Source organism: Saccopteryx bilineata, chromosome 1 (assembly GCF_036850765.1).
Source record: "Saccopteryx bilineata isolate mSacBil1 chromosome 1, mSacBil1_pri_phased_curated, whole genome shotgun sequence".
NCBI lineage: Eukaryota > Metazoa > Chordata > Mammalia > Chiroptera > Emballonuridae > Saccopteryx > Saccopteryx bilineata.
In genome coordinates, this window is record NC_089490.1 from 374807846 (window position 1) to 374833452 (window position 25607).

Here is a 25607-nt window from a genome sequence, read left to right on the forward strand (position 1 = left end):
CTGACAAAATAGACTTTAAAATAAAGGCTATAAAGGGATAAAGAAGGTCACTACATAATGATAAAGGGAGCAATCCAACAGGAGAATATAACCACTGTAAATATCTATGTGCCTAATATAGGAGCATTGATTGAAATCATATCAAGCATCTTCTCTGATCACATGACATGAAACTGGAAATCAACTACAATAGAAAAATTGAAAATCATTCAAACACTTGAAGGCTAAATAGCATGTTATTAAATAAAGAATAGGTTAACAATGAGATCAAGGAAGAAATAAAAAATTTCCTTGAAACAAATGAAAATAAACATATCAATACAACAACTCAAAATCTATGGGACACAGCAAAAGTAGCCCTGAGAGGGAAGTTCATAGCACTACAAGCATACCTTAAGAAGCAAGAAAAAGCTCAAATAAACAACTTAACCCTGCATCTAAAAGAACTAGAAAAAGAACAACAAATAAAGCCAAGAGGCAGTAGAAGGAAGGAAATAATAAAGATCAGAGCGAAAATAAATGGCATAGAAGCTGAAAAACAATACAGATGGTCAATGAAACCAAGAGCTGGTTCTTTGAAAAGGTAAATAATATTGATGAACCTTTAATCAGACTCACCAAGAAAAAAAGAGAGGACTCAAATAAATAAAATTAAAAATGAAAGTGGAGAAGTAACAACTGACACCGCAGAAATACAAAGGATTGTAAGAAAATACTATGAAGAGCTGTATGCCAAAAAACAGAACAATTTGGGTGAAATTCATAAATTCCTTGAAACATATTATCTTTCAAAAATTAATCTGGAAGAATCAGAAAATCTAAACAGGCCGATAACAACAAATGAAACTGAAACAGTTATATATATAAAAAAAAACTCCCAACAAACGAAAGTCCAGGACCACATGGCTTCACAGGTAAATTTTACCAAACATTTAAGAAATTAATACCTATCCTTCTCAAGCTATTTCAAATAATTCAAGAGGAGAGAAGACTTCCAAACTCCTTCTATGAGGCAAGCATAATCCTCATTCCAAAACCAGGTAAAAAACACTACAAGGAAAGAAAACCAATATAGACCAATATTCAAGAAAGTTTTCTAAACTCATAGTTTTGAGCATCTGCTGTGATCCCTTGCTTTGTATTTTTTCTTCATAGAGTCCTGTTGAACCTTCATTGCCTTTCCTCAATACTTGTCATTTTCTCTTTTTATCTTTCTTCATTTTATTTTTAATTTTAATTGTTTGCCTTCTAATTGTGGTGAGACGTTATGATAGGTAGTCTCTACATTGACTCCAAGTGATTCCCACCTCCTGGGTATTCACATGATTTCCTGGAGCGTGGTCTGGATCTGGAAACTCACTCCTAATAAAGAATCCATCAAAAAAACGATGGGTGTCACTTGTAGAATTAAGTGACGAAAGACTGTGGCTTCCACCTTCCTTGTCTTCTCTCACTCTTTCATTTGTTCATTTGGAGAGACCCACCTAGCCAAGAATGGATGTCCATTGAACAGCCCTAGAGGACATGAGGCGTGCCAGAGATACGTGAATGAGCTTGAAAGTTGAGTCGCCCCTATGGGGCCTTGCGATGACTTCACCCAGGCATGTACCTTAATTTCAGCCTTGTAAGAAACCCTGAGCTAGAAGCACCTAGTTGAACTGAATATAATTTCTGACTTACAGGCATTGTAAAATGAATGGTTTTTATTTGAAACTGCTACATTTCTAGGTACAAAGCATCAATAAATAATAAGCCATTATTTTTGTCTTTATTCAATCTTGTGTTTCTTCTACATTAGTACTCATTTCTGAAATGATTGTGTTCTTTTATTTCTAGTTCATTTTCCATGTTCATGTGCGTCATATTGGTTTATTTTTGTGAGTGTGATTTATATTGTTCTTTTGTGTGTTGATCATTTCCTTAATGTCATTTAGTAATTTTGGAGCAGGTTACAATTTTCATCTCTTTTGCTGTCATGGTTTTATTTAATGCTGTGTGTAAAGTTATTTTACTCCTTAGTGTCTCTTTTTGCAATAAACTTATATAGAATTCAGCTTTGATACTCACAGAAGTTTCATTTTTATGTGAAGTTTGTTTTCCTGAACTTTTGAAAGTGGTTTTCCTAACTTTGCATAACTCCATCTTCTTTTGTTTTCATGCAGAATTAAAAAAAAATCAACAGCTTGTTTTCTAAGGTTTCCTGTCTCTGTTCTTCCCCCATGGATAACCTCTCTTTTTTCCATTTCTGTTATCCTGTATCCTGCTCAGTTCCCTCCCCCCCACTGTTTCTGCAGTTTCTTCTTGGTGTGGGACCGTGTCCTAGAAGGCAGCCCTGGTTGGTCAGTTTTGAAAGTTCCCAGACCCTAGACTGGTCTGTCCCTTTAGGTCTTTCTGAGGATCCAGAATACTCACCCACTCTCAGAGCGGGCAAAATCTCTTCATTTTCAACTCCCAGTCTCACATTAGCTCACCAAACTTCCCAGGTAATTTCTCTTGGCTATTCTGGAGTCCTCTTGTATTCAGGTCTATAATACTCCCCATTGCACTCCTCTGCCTTCTGATACCAAATAAATTTCGGAGTGATTGGCGGTTTTCCCTTATCACTTGGGTTTTGAGGTTTATGGGGACAGTTTGTGCCTAGATTTACTATGTGCAAGACTTTCTGATTTAGTTTTTTAGCCCCCTGAATATTTTTATGTAATATTCCATGAAATTCAATCATTCTGTTCCACCACTGCCGCCATCAATCAGTTTCAGACTGCATATGCAAACTCCAACTGCAGCCTCTTCTCACAGCCGAGGGCATGCACTGCAAGAGGTGGGGGGTAAGGTAATACAGTGATGTGGAAGGAAGGTAAGTTGTCACAGTGAGAAAATGTATCTTATTTTTCTTATTTCTATAAAACATGATATATAACAATTGCTAACAATTAGCTGTAAAATGCCATTTCCCCCAAACTCTCTGGTTATATTCCCATGGCTTCTTATAGCTCAGTGAACACATTCTGTCTTCCAAATGAGTCTCTTGAGAACAGAATGTTAACTTGTTTAGGCACACAGAGTCTAAGAATATCATAAGAGAAAAAAATGTGTATCAACCCTTTTTTTTTAAAATTGCAGAGAATGGACCACTTAAATCCCTTTTGAAAAATCTAGGGCCCTACATGACACCTTTATTAAAAGAGGTGAACAGCCTGACCAGGTGGTGGTGCAGTGAATAGAGTGTCAGACTGGGATGTCAAGGATCCAGGTTCGAGACCCCAAGGTTGCCAGCTTGAACGTGGGCTCATCTGGTTTGAGCAAAAGCTCACCAACTTGGACCCAAGGTCGCTGGCTCGAGCAAGGGGTTACTCGGTCTGCTGAAGGCCCATGGTCAAGGCACATATGAGAAAGCAATCAATGAACAACTAAGGTGTCGCAACGAAAAACTGATGATTGATGCTTCTCATCTCTCTCCATTCCTGTTTGTCTGTCCCTGTCTATCCCTCTCTCTGACTCTCTCTCTCTGTCTCTGTTAAAAAACAAAACAAAACAACAACAGTTGAACAGAGCTGAAAAGCAGAGTTACCATTTTAGAAATAAAAAGATAATGAAAAGTGAAATTTGAATTCCTTGTTTTTCTCTGTTCTCTTTATTCCTTGGTTTGAGATTATTTAAAAGTATTAGCAATGTTCTCCAATACATATTTAACTGTTATACCACGTTTCCTAAGGTGCTCTTTTTTTATGATAATGAGGCAGAGAAACAGATACAGTATTCAATTATCAAACTCAAAAAGCAGATGTTTGAGTGCCACTTCTAGAAAGTTGTCCATGACCCTGGAAGAAACCTGCTATATCTACCAGCTTCCTTTACTCCCTGTATCTATGAGCCACTGCTCAGAATAGGAAACACACTTCGTGAATCTCATAAGAGCTGCAGAAATGAGAACGGGAGAATTAGTTGCAACTGAAATGGAATAGACTTGCTTCAAGGTCAGGTTCACTCTTCTGTCTGTATGCATAAAATAGGCCTATGAGCAACACATTGCTGAGAGTTTAAATGACAATGTTGATCGACAGTTTTTTTCTGCCAAAATGCTCCTTGACAGTCAAATCTGTGTTACAAATAACTTTTGTTTCCAAATACCAATGGGCTTAAAATCAAGTCAGACATGAAAATACATGTGTGTCAAGTGTGTATTACATGATTATGTCTATGTTTATGCCTATACAAGCTTATATTCTTGAAAATGACCAATATAGACAGTTAAATCTCTTTATGTATTTGCTATGAAATTAGCCCAAAAAAAAAATCAAAGATAAGTATTAACCAAGGCAACAACATTGATTTTATATTAACATTACAGTCAGTGTAATTGCAAAACCAGTAGCAATAGTTATTTAAAAACAGTGTTGGCTCATATGGTTAAGTGAAGAGTTAGAAGAATTAGAAATACAAAGTTAAAATGCAACAATTTTGAATATTCATGTTTGGTCTTCAGTTATATTACTTGAGGTTTTTATAGACATTTTGATTTATAAAAACCTTCATGTTGAACATGAATATACATACACAAATGCTATTATATAAGTAATAAGTGCCCAATAAATATTTGTGAAATTATCTAACTTGTAGCACAAACACTTTTAAAGGAATCCTCACTATCCAATAAAATATTTTCAACTTCTTGCACTGACAAACTTATATAGGAAACAAATGTTATACATATTATTCATAAAAGCCAAGACATAGAAACAAGCTAAATGTTTGTCAATGGATTAGTTGATAGGGAAACATGGTACATATGCACAATAGGATAATATTCAGCCTTGAAAAAAAATAGAAATCCTGCCATTTGCAACAACACAGATGGACTTGGAGGGCATTATGTTAAGCGAAACAAATCAGACTGAGAAAGACAAAACACTCTATGGTCTCACTTATATTTGGAATTAAAAAAAAAACCATAAAAAAAAAGATTAGATTTGTGATTACCAGAGTAGGGATGAGGGAAAGAGGAACTGAATGAAGGTAATCAGTAGGATATAAAGTAAATAAGTACTAGTGTTATAATCTACAACGTGATAACTTTAGTTAATAGTGCTATAAGTTACTAGAAAGCCTGGCGGTCATACGAAATGACCGCTGTTCTAGATATTATAAATTGTAATTAAAACGATTTATGCAAAGGTGTCTGCTAATTCAAACTGAATTACCCAGGGCAGGCGGCAAGGATGCCCCTTTGCTTACTGCCCCACGGGGTTTTCCCCTTCTACTTGCTTATTTGCTTAAAGTAGAATGCAATGAAGGAAACCACTGGTGGTACATTTCTTAAGAGCCACCGCTAGCTCAATAAATAAAGGTGATTTAAATAAAATGTTAATTCACATGTCAAAGATCTCTTTGTACACAACATTTCTTGTGTAGATCTTTCCATAATTTTTAAGCTCGCCTTGCAGAGGACCATCAATTATTTTTAATTTTACGTCCGTTCTTTCACAAACTCTTGAACAGGCAACATAAAGTTGACCGTGTCCAAATGCAGGCTCAGGTAAAAAAATGCCAACACGCTTAAGCGTTTGGCCCTGAGACTTATTGATGGTCATAGAAAAGGCAATTCTCTCCTGCCTTTGTTCAAGGGACTCATTTTGTCGAGACAGGCTTTTTTGTCTTGCATCTGAGGCAAGCCTTGTTTCTCTATGCTCATCAGTCTCATTTTGCCGAGAAAGAAGCATTTGCTCTGCGACTGAAGCAAGCCTTGTCTTTCTCTGCTCAGTGGTTTCTTTTTGTCGAGAAAGCCGTTTTTGTGCAGCTTTAGCTCCTTTTCTCTCCTCTTCAGTGCTGTATTTTCTAGGAGGCATTCTTAAAAGAAATTACGTTAAGATGTAGTTTTTATGTAAAACAGATGATTGCCAATGCAAAACAAATGTTCACCTTCCCCTGACCCGCTCAATTTGCGTTCAGCCTTAAATTGTTTCAAAAGCAGATGATTGCTGGCCCTGGCCAGTTGGCTCACTGGTAGAGCATCGGCCTGGTGTACAGAAGTCCCGGGTTCGATTCCTGGCCAGGGCACATAGGAGAAGCGCCCATCTGCTTCTCCACCCCTCCCCCTCTCCTTCCTCTCTGTCTCTCTCTTCCCCTCCCACAGTGAGGCTCCATTGGAACAAAGATGGCCCAGGCACTGGGGATGGCTCCTTGGCCTCTGCCCCAGGCGCTGGAGTGGCTCTGGTCATGACAGAGTGATGCCCCGGAGGGGCAGAGCATTACCCCCTGGTGGGCAGAGCATCGCTCCCCTGGTGGGCATGCCAGGTGGATCCTGGTCGGGCGCATGCGGGAGTCTGTCTGACTGTCTCTCCCCATTTCCAGCTTCAGAAAAATACAAAAAAAAAAAAAAAAGCAGATGATTGCCAATGCAAACAAATGTTCACCTTCCCCCTGACCCGCTCAATTTGCGTTCAGCCATGGCAACTTCACCCCATTGGCTAGTACAGTTACGCAAGCAACCAATAAGTTATCGGCAACAAACAGACACTTAAGCCGCATATAATAAAGATGTTTGAAAGTTGTTAGAGTAAATCCTAAGAATTGCCATCAAAAGGAGAAAAGAACACATTTTTTCTCTTTCTTAATTTTAATACTTCTATGAGATGATGGATGCCAACTGAACTTATTGTGGTAAGCATTTCACAATATCTGTAAGTCACATCATTCTGTTACACCGTAAACTTTTACAGTATTGTAAGTTAATTATCTAAAAAAAAAAACAGGGATAAAAGGCAAATCAAAGACATTTATTTAGTAATAGTCATACTCATTTGTGAAAGATGAAATCTTAAATATTTTAATTTATTACAATATGTTGGCTTCATGAAAGAAAGTCTTTTGTTACCATCTGTCCTCAGATATGTCTGCAGTGCCCTTTGTGAGGCCACTCTATCTAGGTTTCTATTTTATTGTACAAATGGAAGGATTGGACCATATGCTATATAATTTCCCTTGTAAGTCTCAATTTTTAATAAAATAATCCTGTCAATTATTTCATTATGATTCCCCTCACATACTCTTTCTTAACATTCTCCAGCTGTCCCTTTAGTTCATGCTAAAACTATTCTACTCCATACCTTATATTCAATAGGCATATAAAAATATCTACTGAGCCAATTTAACGAGAGTGTCAAGAAATAAGCATACACTAACACAATTTCAGGTAATCTTTCCTACTTAATGAATGAGCATCAAACACTTTTTGATCACAGTTGTCCAAAGCCATAAGAATTGTTTTAAGGTTTAGTAAAGTCAGGGACACAGTTTCTCATAATAGTTGAGAGATGGGCTTTGGAGTTGAAGAGTTTTCAGATCAAAGTCCAGTTAGATATTAATTAAAGGAATGTTTTGTGGCAAATTAACTTCTCTAAGTCCCTTTTTCTATAACTGAAAAACTGACATATGGTAGTTCTCTACTATATTTGTTGTGAAAGATTAAGACACTGCTTATGAAGTCTATACAATCACTGCTTAGAACATAAAAATCTCTGTATAAATGATAGCTATTGTGAGTTTCATGATGAAAGCTATGATTATGGCTTTATTTTCTTTTTCAGTTCACATGTAGTGTGTTTTTCAATGGATTTTTTTTTTTTTTTTGCAGATGGGTGCCGAACCAAGTTGAATCTCATTGATTTGAACATTATAAAACTTCAAAATGAATTTGAAATATACTCTTTTAAAAAATGGAACCCGCCTAATTAAATTTAAACCACTTGCATTAAAATGTCAGTAATATAAATTAATCATGTATCATTTTTTATGTCCAAAAATAATTTTAAAGATTTTATTTGAGTTTTAAATTAACTAGTTTTTAATTCCTTAAAAAAGCCTTACAATTTTCCTATAGCTTTCAAGGCTTAAATATAGCTCTTCTCTGCCAATTTCTAGGTGGAAAAAGGTTATCAACTGCTCAATTTATGCACATGAATATTATGTATCATTGTAACCAGGGTGATAGTCAAAATACTTCCCATAACAGATTTGTAGCCAATCAGAATAGACACCAGTTATGAGCAACAATGTGGTTACATTAATGCATGTCAACTGAATATTATCATTAAATATATTACAAATTCCATAATATCCTCCATCCCTATCTGTGGTTTCACTTTCTGCAGCTTCAGTTACCTGCAGTCAACAGTGGTCAAACATGGTCTGAAAATATTAAATGAAAAATTCCAGAGATAAAAAGTTGATACTTTTAAAATTATGTGCCATTCTGAGAAGCATAGCAAAATTTCGGTCTGATCTGCTCTGCCTTGCTCAAAACATGAATCATCCCTTTGTCCAACATATCTATTCTGTATATGCTCCGTGCCTTTTGTCACCTAGCAGCCAGGTTGGTTAGGAGGCAGAGAGAGAGGGAGACAAAGAGAAAAAGAAAGAGAGATTATACTCACATAACTTTTGCTACACCATATTGTTATAATTGTTCTAAATATTTTATTGGTTGTTGTTAATCTCTTATTGTGCCTAATTTGTAAACTAAACTTTACCATAGGTATTTATGTACAGGAAAAATCATACTATATATGGGTTTTGGAGTTATCCACCATGGTTCAGGCACCTGCTGGGGGTGTTGGAATCATATCTCCATGGATAAAGGGGGATTACTGTGTACACTTTCTCAGCTGTTATTAGCACTTACCACCCATTTTACTCACTGTTTGTATTATAAGTCTAGTTTTTCTTAAAGGTTGGAAATTCTGTGGCGTTAATTGATTCCCTTACCTCATACTTAGAGATAAGACAAATAGATGTCCCATCTACATAAACCTATAGTACATTAATGCTGCAGGAAATAGCACACTTACATTTCGAAGAAAACTATGACAAATAGTGTAGAACCATGGAACTAGTAACTGTAGAGCCAGTACCACCTCTAGGCCTAAAGAAAGAGGGGACAAGAGGCCCCTAGCCCTAGATGGAGAGAGTTGAGGGCCATGTGGAGAAGAGGAAGGAGCACCCTCCCAGGGAGGGAGCCAGGGAGCATAAAATCCTACCTTTCTCCTCATGCCACGACTTCTTATTGGCCAAACATTGTCAGAAGCCAGAAAGCAAGGGGCTACCTCCATTGTGTCCATAAAACTCAGACTCTAAATGCAAAATATGAAATGAATAGAGTTATTTAATCTGGGGGGACAGACAGTAGATACCTGATACAACCAGACTGGCTCTTTCTCATTCTCAGAATTAAACTAAACAAAGCTAATGATAGTTTTTACCTTGACTATGTTCTGATTTAAACATTAACCCAAAGAAAAATATTCTAGAATGAAATAAATACGTGATACTGTCATCTGACTGTTATTTGAATTTTCCCTTAGAAAAGGTAAATTTCTACTGTTATTAATACTTAAACATTCACATTATACATCAACCCATACTTCAGACTGACACAGGAAGAGTTTAGACTTCGATCCTTCAAACTACTACAAAGATATATTTTCCTTAAATCAAAGAGAGGGTCACTAAACACTTTGAATTGGGAAGACACATTCAATGCTCGCATGAGTAATTGGCTAGGACCCAACCAGCTGACTGCTTTAAAAAATTTAATAAAATATTTTAAATTCCAAATGAGAGCAATCACTTTGCTAGCATTTATTATTTAATGTCAGATGGTTACTCCATATTTTGCCCTGCAGGTAAACAGCTACAAATTATATAAATAGTCCACTAGAAAATAAAGTTCCAAGATACAAATATGGGAGTTAATGGAGCGGGAGAAATTTCTAATATGTTGTGAATAGAGTAGCCATCTTCCAAGAACAGTGGTAGACAAATGGCCTCACAGCTGGTTTCAGACAAAGCTGTTTAGGAGGGAGGTAGATGCAAGAAATACACATGGAATCTCTCCAACAAAAAGAATCTCTCTGTGAGCCCCGTGGAGCCCAGCGGTGATGTTATTAAAGACTCTGTAAGAAGGAATAGGAAAATCTAACATTAACAAAGGCAATGGGGTGTTACAGGACCATTTTACTGGTAGTAAATAAAAATGTATTTTATAATGACAACCAGATAATTCTCCACAGGGTCTAAAAATTTCACAATAGAAATGAATGAGTAAAGCATCTCTGGACCTTATGAATACCTTCCAATATATGGTATAATAAAGGCTAGGTAATCAGGCTAAAACCAGGGAACTAGTATTGATGATTGATCTGCTGTCAAAGATCATTCTGCACCTGCTACCCTAATAAGTCAATGTTGTAGTCTTCTTTGGATTAATCTGCATTTTATTTCTTTATTTTAAAAAACTGCCTTGTTATAGAAAAGCCAAGTCAAGAAGCTTAAGAATCAAAACATGGATTGCATAATACCCATTCAAGGATATTATATATTTGAAGTTTCTCTACAAAGATTACATGAGCTGTGTTATCCATTATGCTTTTTAACCCTTCCCAAAGAACCTTAGAGACTCATCATTGACCCAGTGACATTATGTAGAATTAGAATGCTTCTAGAAGGGATAGATTACACGTGATCAAATATTCAAGACTAACCCAGGAAGGACAAAATCTCCCTGAGGGCCTTCTATGGGTTCAAAGCCTTCATTTTCCTGCTATCTATTCAATTTTCAAAAATAATCAAGAGAATGAAATGTGCTAGAGTAAGCCATTGGCTAATTATGTCTTCTTAATCTTATAACAGTTATATAAATAAAAAAAGAAAGCAAAAGAGTCTGTGAAATAAAATAGAACCATCTGCTTCCAGCAACCTGAACTTTCCCAAAATTTACATTATGGTGACTTTGTCCTGAAATTTTAACCCTTAGACAGGAATGTTTCTAAACCATTTATATATCAATTTCTGACATAGAAATCTCATGTAATGTATAACTATTTAAGCATACTTTGTGTTCAAATCATCATGAGGTCACTGCAGTCACAAGAGGAAACAAGAGTCATGCAAGAAGGCCATCAAAAGGGTTTACATATCCCCTCCAAGGGAAGCCCAAACAGAAGCCTAAATATTTAATGCTAGGCTCGAAATACAAATAGAAAACTCAGAAATACTGATCTGCATAGAGTGTGGATACGGGAGCAAACTAAAATCTTTACTTGTCTGAGTGAAAGTGATCTTTTTTATTTAAAATATCAACAGCAATCTACCTAAATTTTTCAAGACCTGTGCAAGAAGAAATACTAAAAGCTTGCTAAATCATAATTTCATGTTTTTAACAGTCAGTGATAGACATCTATATTTATTTATTTAGATTTAATAGCTATTGCAATTTTCCTGGAGAAGATAGGGGGAAAAATCTATCTTTATAGCCAGTACAATTCTTATATTTAAAGGTACGTTAGTGCATATCTAATATTATTAGTTCTAAATCTTCATTCAATGCATCAGAATCAGCCTACAAGTTTAAAAGAAATGGTATTCTGGTCCCAAATATCTCTCCTAGGGATACTGGTGTACTTGCTCTGGGACGGAGCTGGTCCTGCTATTATTGAGTTCTCAAGATATTTGTTACAAAATGAGGGCTGATAATCATTCATCTAGTTGAACCCGAATCACCCATTTTATAAGTGAGAGGACTAGGAAAGTTATGTGATTCACACAAAATCATTGTAAGTAGAAAGAAAACTCAAGAAGATACTGATCAGAAGATACTGATTTGAGTTGTGGCTTTCTTGGTAATAGTGTAAAACTGGACAGAGCACATCAACTCTAAATTTCAGGATAGCCTTAAGGAAAATTAAAATAAAATTCCTGCTTGACTTCACAGGGTTGTTGAGAGTAACAATAAAAAAAAAAACTACGTTACATAAACTTTGTGAAATTACTTTGTAAGAGACAAAGAACTACACACATGCTAGGAATTGTTATTTATAGTAGAGACAAGCCTGGAACACAAGTCTCTGCTATCTCTTTGTTCTTTAACATTTTAAACACTCTATTTTTTTTTAAATAGTGACTATATTATATTACTAGTTATCTGGCCTTACATAAATCAGCACATAGTATTAACTAACATCTCCATACAGTGGTAATTAACTTTCCTATTATGACCCAGATGCTCTACAATTTTACTACTCAAAGTATGGTTGGTTCAAAACCAGCGGCTCATGTCTTGCCTCAGAACTACTGAATGTGGTCGAATCTTCAGTTTAACAAGATCCCTGGGTGATTCAGTGAACATTGCAATTTGGAAAGTACAGCACAGGATCTCAAAATGTCTTTGGTGTGATAAAACAAAGTTCAGTGCCATTTGAGCAATTCTTTTTCTATTTTAATTATTCCCAAACTGAAAATGCAGGTGATATATATGTTTGTAATTCTGCCTGAAATATCAAATTTAGTAAATGTTTCCTTTCTCTGCTTGAGCTAAATAACTGCATTCATAGCATTAATTTAATCAAACTCTCTTTAGATTTCTCCTTAGAATAATCAATTATTAGCAGCAATTTTGATTCAATTGAACTAATCATTTTAAGTTCCTGTGGAAGCTTAGAGATTACACTATCTCATTTTAGATGAGATTTTTTTTTTAACAGAAGTGATTAGACTCTATACAATCAAAATCCCCCATTGACTATTACCTGCCTTTTCTCCCATTCCTCAAAGCCATAAACTCATATTACTCAGTCCATATTGAAACTAATATTTGATTCTTAGGGGTAACCAAAGCAAACACTTTCTTAGTAGAGAAGACATATCCTTAGTGATTTTAGTTTAATCAGAATTTTGCAATCTGGGAGGTGGGTGGTTAAAGGAGACGAATATGGTTTCAGTATTCAGATTTTTTTTTTAAAGGAAAGAAAGGCAGTAAATAGTTTTGCCATTTTTTTTTCCTTAAGGATGCCTGCTACTCTCCAATTAATTACCATGTCTTAAGTCATTCGCTAGACTCTGCACAAATTAGGAATGTCTGAGTAGAAATTAAATAAGATGAGATCTCAACAAATGGCAGTTACATGAGTTACTCCACCATCACACAGACTCTGCATACTGAGTGAATGGAAATTTTCCTGCAGCCCCATAGTTCTCTCCAGAGCTAATTGCGTGTAAATTGCTGCCTATTTATAGTTGAGCTATGAATAGTTGTCAGTCCAAAAGTGTCATGGACTGGAGGTATATTGCAAGAAGCTTATGATGAATTTGTTTCCACGGAAGGTAATGAGTTTTCAAGAGTGTGGCCACAAAATATAATATGAGTGGGGCAACAAGATGTGGCAGGAAAGATGTCTCCTAGAACATCTTTTAGAACTTTTATGAAATAAGCCAGCAGAAAGGAAATTCAAAGAGATCTACAGAGCTTTGCAGAGGAAGGGGAAGAAGGACTCCTACTTGGCCAACTATCAATTTTTACTTTAGAATGTTTAAGGATGAAGAAAGAATCGAAGGCCCAGACATCAGCTAATAGCTTTTTAAGGAAGATGAATTTGCTTGAATAGATTCCACCCCCAACCTACATCCCAAAGAGAAAAACTGATTGTCGACTATTAAACTTAATTGCTGGCATAGTTCTCTGGAATGCAACTAGTATGAATGAATTAAATAGTACTAAGTGTACAGCCTTAGTGCAAGGAGTAACATAATCAGCTACGGATACAGCCAGGCTTGTCTGACATTCATTTATATAAGTCTATATTATGTCATATGTCCTTTTTAATTTAATAGTACTTGGGACTAGATATTTTTTCCCCACTTTCTGCAGGAATATTTCATGCAAAGGCTACAAGACATGTTCATTGGTACATTCTCCAATATTGATTATCACTCCCTGGCTGGGTAGCTAAGTTGGTGCATTGTCCTGATATGCCCAGGTTGTGGGTTCAATCTCTGATCAGGGCATATACAAGAATCAACTAATGAATGCACAAATAAGTGGAACAACAAATTGACGTTCCTCTCTCTCTCTCTCTAGTCAATAGGTTAAAATTTAAAAAATATATTGACTATCACTTTGATCATGTTCTCAATGTTACCCTTCTTATGAGAAGTGTTCTCCTTGCACTTTCTCATTCCCATTCTAGTCATAAGGGTTCATCTCTGTCATGGCTTTGCAGGCAGCTTGTACAAAAACATTCTTTGTGGCCATAAGCAAGTTCCTCCTTAGTGTATAAACACAGGGATAGATGATCTGTCAAGTGTGGTGCCTGGGATGGTAAAATGAACACTTAAAATTGGCAATAAAGAACTCAAATGTTCAGAAGTTTCCTGAAAATGGAGGACTTGCTAAAGGTTTCTACTTTTCAGTAAATAATTATGAAGCACATGAGGGGTTCTAGGTCTAGTTCACTCCAACTACCTAGGATTCATGGGCCACAAAAACACTTACATAGTCTTGTTTTGGGCAGAGTGTAAGGAAAAATGAATCAGATAAACAGGTTTTCAATATGGGTTCTGCCACTTATTTACAAAATATCATCAAATCCTTCAGCATACTCACCTGTAGAATACCCACCATGGTGTGCTACTGCAGTGATGCAATGGAGCAATAGAGCACAGCTGAAATAGTGCCCAACACACAACCGAAGGGTTTTCAATAAATGTCATGTCCTTTAGTTTCTTAGTGAAAGATTTCACAGTATTTTTAAGAAGACTAAAAGAGGTAAATTATGTGCAAATAAACAGCACAACATAAAGATAGGTTATGAATATACAGTTAAGGGGGTCATGCGAATACTCATATGCTATTGGTGATTGATAACTCTGAGACCTCATGAAGGTCAAGTTTCAAAGTTGATTTTGACTACTAACTATCATGGGAAAATGAAGTGTTGCTCTAACTCAGGCTATATGTCTAGATTTGTTCTAGAATTTCTCTTCTGTCAGTTCATATATCTAGCACTCACCCATTTGGGGACTGTCAAAGTTGTTGTTCTTGGAAAGTAAAATAACTTTTTGATCTATTCCGTCTCTGGCCAATATTTTTTGACACATGTGGATATAACAATATGTCAGCTCCTTTGCAGAGTTGTATACTCATAAGCACAGCATATGCCTGTACAGCATAACAAACATATCTTCTGCTACTCTGATATTCTACTTTTATGGATCAATAGAGTCGTATCAGTGATCAAAATAAATACTGAAAGACCTCTATCCCACTGGTAAAGAGGTAGCTACTGCTCTGAGCCTTTAAAGGGCCCTTTCAATCCCACAACCCTTTCCCTAGAATCCCCTACACAGTCCCACTGTCTTTCTAGATCTCTGTATTAGATTTTTGTGTCATTTATTCATCTATGTTTAGGTCCTTCTCCTGATTTCTCCCCAATGTAGCAGAGTACCACCAGAAGCTTGTTTCCACAGCTCTTTTGATTTCTCCTGGTCTCACTTCCTCTGCCATTCCACTGCCCCTTGACAATAATAGAACTAATAAAGCCTAAGGAGAAATCTCTTTTGAGGCTTCAGAGTTACATCATCTGAGTCATGTTGCATCCTCCTCTCCTCACATAGAAGTTTTGGATTTTTATCCTACTCTAGTGCCATGACATTGACTTCTCTTTCAAAATCTTCTCAGTGTTTCTTTGAGTCTGACTGCTCCGAGAGCAGTCCAGTACAAGCATCACCACCCCCATTTCTATGAAGAAGATTGAGCGGATCAGAGAGGCTATTCTTAGAACTGTTGTAGAAATTGTTTGGTATTACACTCTTTAGGAAATGCTAGATGCTTCTTAAAAGGCAGAGATACAAAATAGGAATAATTGATCTTGGTTTGTTCTGCCACAGTGTCTTCTAGAATGAGGTGAAGCAATGAAATTCAGGACAGATCATGGTCAACAGTATAAATGTGACACATTGTAGCTGCTCAAAATTGATCAGGACTTGTGTGTGTGTGTGTGAGAGAGAGAGAGAGAGAGAGAGAGAGAGAGAGACAGAGAGACAGAGAGACAGAAAGAGGGACAGATAGGGACAGACAGACAGGAAGGGAGAGAGATGAGAAGCATCAGTTCTTCAGTTGTTCATTAATTGCTTTCTCATATGTGCCTTGACTGGGGGTGGGGGGGTGGTGGCTACAGCAGACCAAGTGACCCCTTACTCAAGCCAGTGACCTTGAGCTCAAGCTGGTTAGACTTGCTCAATTCAAATGACAGATAAGCCCATACTCAAGCCAGCAACTTTGGGGTTTCGAACCTGGGTCTTCTGCATTTCAGTCCGATGCTCTATCTACTGCACCACTGCCTGGTCAGGCTGATCAGGACTTAGTTACTTCATTCTTTGGGATGTTAGTGATGAAGTTCTATCATTGCATGGTGAGAATATTTGAGAACAGTTAAAGACTCAAAGACAAAGTTTTCTGCTTTAATTCTACACCTTCTCCTCTGCCAGCTTTACCAACAAAAAGCTCAAATTGGTCACGTTCTTCCCCAGTTCTCACTGCCTTCTGCCTTGGCCCTTGTTGACCTCCGATTTTTTTTTTAATTCACTGGACATCTGACATTGTTCTCTCTGTTTTATCAACCTTTCAAAATTTATAATTAATATAGTTTCTCCAGCATGAATCATTGCTCCCACTTTTTGGGAGCAGAGATGTCAATGTATCTTATGACTCTATGCAATTTCTGTGACACTTGAAAGCTACCCGGCCCTCTGCTGCTTTTCATTTATTTTATTGGTTTCTACATCACCATAACTCAATAAAATGTAACCATTCTAAATGGTTGTAATTATTATAGAAGTATTCAACATTTTTTAAGCTGGATTAAAACTATTCAGTTTACATAAACTAATATTTCTTATTGATAAATAAACCATTTATACGTATTTCTCCAGAGTATAGGAAAAAGCGACAGAACCTTGAGTTCCAGTTATGTCTCTGAATTGTATAGAAAGAATAATCTCGCTCCTTCCCCAGAGAGTAGGTAGCTGCTGAAGGTCAGTTCTGACACTGGACCCAATGTCCTGAGCCTTCAGCCGAAGTCCTCAAGCTTTCACGAAGAGAAAGGGCAGCACATACTTACTGCAGAAGTGGCATTGAACCATGGAAGCACAGGGCTAAGTCCTTGTGTGAGGAATCGCTTTCATATGACTGGTTTTGTTTTTGCCTTGTTTTGATTTTACATGCAAAATAACTAATCTTAATTTATTGAGTCTAATTATGGCTAGTGAACACGTTACCTCAATGACCTCTCCCACATCTGGCATCTGGTTTTCTGGATATGCAAATTCAGCACGCTTCCTGTGCTGATGCTGATGAAATATTGTGGCCAGAATCGAGACAGAAAAAATTCAATTAATCAGGTAATCCTCCTGGTTCTCCCCACGGGGGTGGGTCTCCTGCCTGGCCTATCTCGACCTCTGCTATTAGTCTGTCTCTAAGTGATGCCAAAGGGAAACACACCTATGGATTTGGGCAATAGTCAGATTGTTGTATTTTGAACAATAATAGCTCCTTTCTGGTTGTGCAGCTCATGTGGTGAGACAAAATATTTTTCCGTGCAATCAGGAAGAGAAAAAATAAAATAGGGACTCATTAGAAAACTGTCACATGGCTCTCCTTTCTTTCAGTCTCCAAACTGTACCTGGAAATTGGCTGGTAAACTCATTTCTCAACGTAGCTCTCTGGGCTCCGCCCCCAGAGATTCTGATGCAGACTCGCTAAGGAGTCAGAGCTCAAGAATGCAAAGTATTTTTTGTTTTTGTTTTTGTTTTCTGTGACAGAGAGACAGAGAGAGAGAAAGAGAGAGAGAGAGAGAGAGAGACTGACAGGCAGGCAGGGAGGGAGATGAGAAGCATCAATTCTTTGTTGTGGCACCTTAGTTGTTTATTGATTAATTTCTCAAATGTGCCTTGACTGGGGGCTACAGCAGAGTTAGTGACCCCTTCCTCAAATCAGCACCTTGGGCTCAAGCCAGTGATGACTCTGGGCTTCAAGTGACCTTTGGGCTCAAGCCAACGACCATGAAGTCATGTTTATGATCCCACATTCAAGCCAGTGACCCCGAGCTAAAGCTGGTGAGCTCACACTCAAGTCAGTGACCTCGGGGTTTTAAACCTGGGTCCTCTGTGTCCAGTCTGATGCTATATCCACTGCTCCATTACCTGGTCAGGCAAGAATGCAAAGTTTTAATTAATATCCAGCATAACGTGGAAGTCACCTGCATCGAGGCACACTGTACAGGGGGCCCCAGAGCAATTCAGAACAGATGCCGCTGACTTCCCACTGGTCAGTATGTTCAGTTAAATATCTTCCCTAGGCCACAGTGGTTTTGATCAGAAAGAGAGGGAATGAAATACAATAGAAAATCCAGAAATAAACCAAAATTCATGTGACAATTTGATATTATAATGATGGCATCTCAAATTAAGGGGAAAAGAGAACATTTTAAGAAATTGTGGTAAGACAAATAGTCATTTGAGAAAAACAAATCTGGATTTGTACCTCACACTTTATATCACACACAGGGTAAATGCAAATTGAACAGAGGTCTAAACATAAAAATAAAACCCTATAAGCAGTTTAAGGGAAAAAAAAGTGCATTTCATTACATTAAAAAATATGTTTACCAGCCAATTTCCAAGTAAAATTTGGAGATGGAAATCCCTAAGGGAAGACATCTTAACTGTGATTTGATCTAGAAGCAATTATAAGTAAGAGTAATATATTTAACTCCATATTTTTAAATTTCTTGCAGAAATTAATATTACAAAACAGAAGGGCTAATGTCTCTATACATAAAAAGCTCCTAAAAATAGACAGAACAGAAACACAATTTTATATAAATAAAATACATGAAATGCAAAGAGCCTTTAGACATCAGAGAATGCTCAAGGAACAAGTCTCATTGCTATTCTGGGAAGGGTTCCCAGCAGAGGGAAACATCACATACAAAGGTCCTGAAGCAGGGGCCTGTTTGGTGTTAATCATGAAATGGTGCATAGTAAGCAAAGGAATGAGTAGTTAGAGACAATGACATGGATTGCTTTGGACCTTGTAGGCTCATGTGAGGACTTGGATTTCATTTTTGAATAAGTAGGGATGTCACTGCTTGCAAGTAGTGGAGAAGCCTACTATGACTTGCGTTATAAAAGTCATTCTAGGCCCTGGCCAGTTGGCTCAGTGGTAGAGCGTCAGCCTGGCGTGCAGGAGTCCTGGGTTCGATTCCCAGCCAGGGCACACAGGAGAAGCACTCATCTGCTTCTCCACCCCTCCCCCTCTCTTTCCTCTCTGTCTCTCTCTTCCCCTCCCGCAGCCAAGGCTCCACTAGAGCAAAGTTTGCCCGGGCGTTGAGGATGGCTCTGTGGCCTCTGCCTCAGGCGCTAGAATGGCTCTGATTGCGGCAGAGCGACGCCCCAAGATGGGCAGAGCATCACCCCTGGTGGGCATGCCGGGTGGATCCCGGTCGGGCACACACGGGAGTCTGTCTGACTGCCTCCCTGTTTCCAGCTTCGGAAAAATACAAAAAAAAAAAAAAAAAGTCATTCTACAGCACAGCAGGGAATAGACTGATGGTGAGTTGGCTCATACTTCCATTCTCGTACTATAACCACTATCTTTAAGGGACAAAAGCACAGGATTGTTACCTGCTTCACCCTAAAGTTCTCATAAACACACTCAGAATAAACAAATAAATAAACAAACAAAAACAAAAAAAACCCAAAGGTTTCTTAAGTGCCAGAAAGAACTGAGTTATGATCGGGCTTGATGTGCATTAGCTGCGCACCTATGGGCAAAATACTTACCTTTCCTAAACCTCAACATCCTCATCTGTTGCATGAATTTCTAATGAAACTTCTTAAGATTGTTGGCAGAATTAAAGGAGGTCATATACCTAGGCACCTACTTTAGATGCCCACCAATTGTTTCTTTTCTTTCCTTCCCTTTCCCTTCAGGCTGGTCTCTAAGGCTTACCTGTCCACACCAGCTGATTTAGGTAAGGTGATCGAGAGGGATGAGGAATAGGTGGGAAGCAGTCAAGAGGTCAGAGGCCCATCCTCAGAACCCCCACTGTTGGCCATGATGTTCACACTCCAGCTCCAAGCTAAAATGGATCCTCCATATTTGGTATGAAAATTCGTTTTTCTTTGAATTTCTCAAAATAATTTATTATTTTCTTCTCTAATCTCATCAGGAATTTGACATCAAAATCCTTATGCTGAATAAGGATTTCTCCTCAGCCTGACTAAACTTTAGATAGGTTTCTTACTGACATAGGGCCCTGATCTCCCTTTGCTTAGAGCATTTATTTTAGAAAATTTGAAATTATAATTTTTATAAAAGGTTTTTATTTTAGATGACTTGCAATTATAATTATTTTTCTCTGCCCTTTGAGATGTAAATCCTCTCCCAGAATCTTGCCAGTTTTACAACTCCGGAATGTCTTCCTCAAGAATGTGAGATGTCCCTTTGAAACATATTAACAAGAAAGGAAGGTGATTGCCTTGCTCCTCCACTTTCTGTGGGAGGATAGGAATGTAACTTTAATAAGCACCAATTTGCAAGCACAGAGGGCCAAATCACATTGGCCACTGTCCCCACTAAACTCCTTCTTTACTTTCCACTAGCTCAGCGATTTTCAACCAGTGTGCCGCAAGAATTTTTAAAACCTGCAATACCTGCCAATTTAGTCAGGGGCACTGACTTCTTTTCCCTTAGATTGCCAAATAAAAAATATATATATTTTGTCATATATATATATATATATATATATATATATATATGACAACAGCCAACACAACAATAGCCATTCAGTGTGAATAAATCAAAACGATATCTATTTTTTTTGTCAGATCAGCAAAAAATACATTTTTTGGTGTGTCGCAGAATTTTAGTAATCAGTTCATGTGTGCCATGAGATGAAAAAGGTTGAAAATCGCTGCACTAGTTCATCCCAGTGCCTAAAACTTCTCCGGCTTTTTGTTTCAGTGGAGCTGTGTTCAATCTTGCCTTACTATTGCAATGGTCTTGAATATGTTCTTCCTTGCTGGTTGAATTCCATCCTGTGCAAGCAATCTTTCTCCTTTTTTTTTTTTTCTTTTGAAGATGTTATATATTGATTTTTTTTTTGAGAGAGAGAGAGAAGAGAGACAGAGAGAAAGGGAAGGAGGAGCAGGAAGCATCAATTCATGGTAGTAGTTGTTTCTTGTATGTGTCTTGACCAGGTAAGCCCAAGGTACCTAACCAGTGACCTCCATGGTCCAGGCCAACACTTTATCCACCCTGCTACTACAGGTCAAGCCAATTTTTCTTTGACATTAGCTACCATGTTGCCAAGACAAGAGCACTCACCGAGGCTCATGCTTGAGGCTTAAATCCTGGATTCCAAGGAAAAAAGTGTCCTGTTTCAATGCTACCTGTGACATTCCTATAACCAGACCAAATAGTTATTCAAACAAAGGGGACCTACTTAAACAATTGTCCCTCGAAACAGAAATGTGTTCAGAAAGACTCACAGCTGACATCATTGTTTGTATTTTTAGTATTCAGCCATCCTCTGGAGAAAATACATCGCCAGGTTTCTACATATGATCATGATCCCCACATCTCCATGAACCTCCAGTAATACCAACTCCTTACACTTTCTGTCTTTCCCTGAAGTATGTGTCTGGCCATTTCAACAGGTCACCAGAGGGTCCAGAAAGACCACTGGTTGTGGGGTTCTTGTTCAATGTATCTCTTTGATACTAAATCTGAGGATAAAGATGCCAGAAACCAGAAACATTTATAGACAGAAGGCTGTCCCTAGTTTTTATTTGTCTCTCTTTGTTATCATCAGACATTTGTGTAGCAGTCACCATAAAGGAGATCTTTTTACTTGCTTATAATGTGCTTCTTTGGGGGTAGCATCATAGCTGACATTTCCCTTACTAAATTGCAAAAACTCTGATTAAGGCACTACCCTGGGCAAGTTACTTATCCTGCCTTGGGTGAAACATGAGCCTCCTGCTTCTTAGAGTGGTTTGTACGAGCTATGCATAAGGAGCCTTGAAACAGAAGTAAGCTCTGCGCATGATCTAACAACAAAGGGCCCGTGCAAGGAGGGCCTCTGCTTAATCAAGACCTAGGGGAGCCTCAATTACATCCACTCTCCCAAAAGGAAAAGTCACCTTATACGTGTGTGTCTGGAGTCAAGGCTGGAAAAAAAAAAGCTGTTTATTTAAACAGGTGAGTGATAACCTCAAATCTAGCATTATACCTTTTGGAATTGGTAGATTTAGAAATCTGTGACAACTTCAGAGGAAATTATGAAAGCTAGATAATTTGTGATCAACTTAAGTAAGAGAACTTTAACAGTTAAAATGTACAGAACAAAATGCTGTAGGGAATGTTGGAGTTGTTACAAAGGGAATTTATCCATAAAAGAATCGCTACCATGTCTACCACTTCTGAAATTATATGATTCTTTGTGTTGGACCTCTAACAAAATAAACTGTAGGCATATTTTATACTGGTACAGGAATCTGCATAGGCTCCATTTGACGTTTGCAAAGCTTTTCTTTAGTAAATTTGGAAGTATATATTAAGCAATGGAATTTGATAGAACTTACCTTTCTTTTTTCATGTAGAGGCTATAACAAGTGACACTTCTGCTAGTAAATTATGAGGCTTGTTGAACTTTTTGACCTTTGCTGATCTGAGGGTAAACACAAAGACTCGTGTAGCCTTGGTTTACATTGCTTTGCCTTATATGATGTGTGATGTCAGACAGGTTTTAATATGTTTAAGAGCCAGTTGTATTTCCTTTTCTGTGAACAATTTGTTTATTTTCTTTGCTTATTTATTTATTAAAAATATGGTCTATTTCTTAGAGATTTATAGAGCTCGCAGTCATTTTTTTGTGATGTGATTAGCAAATGCTTCCTAGAGTTTCACATTTGTTTTATGACTTTATTTATTCTTTCCTTCTTTCTTTCTCTTTCTCTCTCTTTCTTTCTTTCTTTTTCTCTCTTTCTCTCCCTCCCTCCCTCCCTCCCTCCCTCCCTCCCTCCCTCCCTCCCTCCTTCCTTCCTTCCTTCCTTCCTTCCTTCCTTCCTTCCTTCCTTCCTTCCTTTCTTCCTTTCTTCCTTTTTTTTTTTAGCAAGAGAGACAGACAGACAGACAGGAAGGGAAAGAGATGGGAAGCATCAACTCATAGTTGCTTCACTTTAGTTGTTCGTTGACTGCTTCTTATATATGCCTTGACTGGGGGGGGGGGGGGGCTCCAGCCAAGCCAGTGATCCCTTGTTTAAGCCAGCAATCTTGGGCTCAAGCCAGCAACCTTGGACTTCTAGCCAGAGACCTTTGGGCTCAAGGCAGTGACCATGGCGTCATGTCTCTGATCCCTACCACCCACTAGTGGGCGTTCTAGCTTTCATGATGGACCAATCACGGCGCTGTTTGGTTGCACGGTAGGGACTAGGTTGACCAGCACTGCAAAAGTGGGCGGTTTTTATAAAAAGTTTGACGACCCCTGCCTAGCCAGCGATCCCACACTCAAATTGGTGAGCCTGCACTTAAGTTGGTGAGGCCACGCTCAAGCAAGCGACCTCAGGTTTTTGAACCTAGGATCTCAGCATCTGTGCCGTAACCTGGAAAGGGTATTGTTTTTCTAATATAAATTTCAACCACCTTTCTAGTGGAATTTTCTTCCCTTCACTTCTGGACTTTGTGTCATACTAATAAAAATATTTTTAAAATTATTCTCCATTTATTTGACCAATATTTTTAGCAAAACATATTTCATGTTTAAATGTATAGTTCATTTAGGTGTGAACTAGATCCATTTTTACTATTTCATAAGTGACTGCCTATATATTCCAACATTTATTGAATGACCGATCTATCAGTTCCTCATCAATGTCATATTTACCACATACATAAAATTTCATATATATTTATACTTGGTACTATTTCTGGAATTTCTATGATATCCCATTGTACAACCATATTACACTGTTTTAATTACTCTAGGTTTATAATTTGCTTTAATATGTGTTTGGTATTCATCTTGTTCCCTTTGATCAAGGTCATATCTCTGTGACTCCACCTTGAATTTATGAGTTTGGCAGTTTCTGATTCAATCTCATCCTCACCAACCACACACCTGGGCTTCTATTCTTCCTTACCAATTCAGGCTCAGGCTCATTTCTCACCAACATTTTTCATGATCTGGTAACAATCCTATTCATTCTCTGGTTCCACAAAACTACATCCTCACCCTAGCCACTGGACCAACTTTTAGATTTGGGAAGAGAAAATCTGAAGATAGATTGCATTTGAAACTCAGTATCTTAAATCTTGCACTATAAAAATGAGGTCACACTTCATGTCTATCTGGCTTTCACTGGTTTGGTATCTTCTACCTGCAGAATGGCTGCCTCTCAAACACACTCTTGTCCCTCAATTATGTAAGGTCATCTGCCTCCTATAAAATCTTAGAAGGTTTCCATTGATATCACACTATATTGGCAAATCCTCTGGTTAGGGCAACCAACTTGACCTAGTTTGCTTGGGACTCTTTCAGTTTAGAACAGAAGTCCTCTATTCTGAAAAATTTCCCAATTCTGGGCAAATTGTTATGCTTAGTCATCTTACTGCCAGTGCTCAGCCCGGGCTCCTTCTTGCATCTTTTCTTGTAGCATTGCTGTGTGCCTTTCCCTGGAATGAAATTTCCCATCATCAGGGTGCCTACTCATGCAGGTACCCATTCAGGACACTAACATTCCCTTTGGCTGCTGCCGGCACCGGTGTCACCTCTAATTATGACACCTCTGGTGCCCTCCTTTTTCCAGAATACTTGAGCACAGCCCTCTCCTTTTTTTCCTGAATCTCACTGTTCCACTAATTCTTCCACAGCCAGCCGGCTAGGTGTCACAGATATTTTAATATTTACAAACAAATATAATGCCTCCATTTCTTAGATAGCATACGTACTACTCGTGCAGGTGGTTCTAACTGGTTTCAGGTACAAAAACAATGCGCTTATTCTTTTTTTTTTTTTTTTTTTTTTTTTTGAGAGAGAGAGAGAGAGAGAGAGAAGCATCAACTCATTGTTTCACTTAGTTGTGCCATTGATTCCTTCTCATATGAGCCCTGACTGGGGTTCAAGCTGGCAACCTCAGGGGTTGATCCAGTACCCTAAGGGTTGAGCCCTGACCAGGGCTCCAGTCAATGATGTTGGGGTGAAGCCTAAACCCTAACATTCCAGAGCATTGTTCTAGCTACTGCACCATGGCTAGGGCACAGTGCAGTTGTTCTTAAAGCCTCTTTTCTCACAGGACCCTTCAGTCCTATTGTGCACTCTGGCTCATTGATCTAAATCTTTCCTTTGTTTAGGTTGGATGAATTCTCTCCGGAGTCAGACTTGTGTTCTCATTTCTCTACCCCCATAGGGCTCCATACATGTTCATGTATCCATGACCCCCAAGTACAAATGGGCTGAAGTTCATAAGTTTTCTGTCTGGAGGTTCCAGACCCCATGCAAACTGCCAGATTCAGTTATGTGTATAAAACAAGGTAAGAGTGTATAATATTTCTTCAGTGTTGCTCTGGTCTGTGACAAGTTGATGTACCCAGTTTAGTGTCAGCAAATTTCTACTCAACTGTCATATCAAATGTGGCTCTTTTTTTCCCTGAATTTTCTCAAGTGGCATGAACTGTTTTTCATTTTTCACATCACTTCCTGCAGACCCTTTCCATACTA